The following is a 775-nucleotide window of genomic DNA, read 5'->3' as shown; positions in this document are numbered from 1 at the left end:
CCTTCACCAGTGAAAGATCTTAGTAGCTATTGAGTCAAGAGTAGGTGGCCAATTAATAATTTCTTGTTCAAAGCTAACTTCAGTGTATATGGGAATACTCAGTGGACATCTTTAACCATCATATTTTACTGTCTAAGATATGTCAACTTCCCAGACTATAAGTATAAGCAGAGCTTGGTCTTTCCCAATCCGAGATTGTTTAGAATGGGTATCAAGGGAATCAGATCCACTGGGCATTTAGAGCAACCTGCTTTAAACAATATGAGCAGGCAGTAGACACAGACACAGAATTTGGAATTTCTCTGTGAAGTGGTTACCTTCATCGTCTGAAAACTTATGTTGTGTGCTGCGCTATGTGGAGGTACTAATAGCAACACAGTAAAACACAGAAGAAGCTTATAAGTTGATGTAATCAGCCAGTAAGAAGCAGTAAACTTTAAGTTTTAGTAATCGATTATTGACTTATTATCCGGCTTTGGTGCCTTGACATTACCGACGACCTTAAGATTTTGCATGAAGAGAGGCCTAAAAGCCACGTTACACGAGAGAATGTGAAAAGTGTTCATATGTAGTAAAAACCTAAGAAATAAGCCCGTTTTCGTCATTTGCTATCAAATCGACGTATTGCCAGAGCGTTACATTGGCAGCTTTTCTCTCTGAAACGGTTACATTTATCGTCTGCAAACTTATGTCGCGTGCTAAGGAATGCAGAGACACTAAAAACAACACAGTAGAACATAGAGGAAGCTTCTAGGTTGATGTAATTAGCCCGTAG

Source organism: Schistocerca gregaria, unplaced genomic scaffold (genome assembly GCF_023897955.1).
Source record: "Schistocerca gregaria isolate iqSchGreg1 unplaced genomic scaffold, iqSchGreg1.2 ptg000526l, whole genome shotgun sequence".
NCBI classification, from domain to species: Eukaryota; Metazoa; Arthropoda; class Insecta; order Orthoptera; family Acrididae; genus Schistocerca; species Schistocerca gregaria.
Note: the sequence above shows the minus strand (reverse complement) of the source record.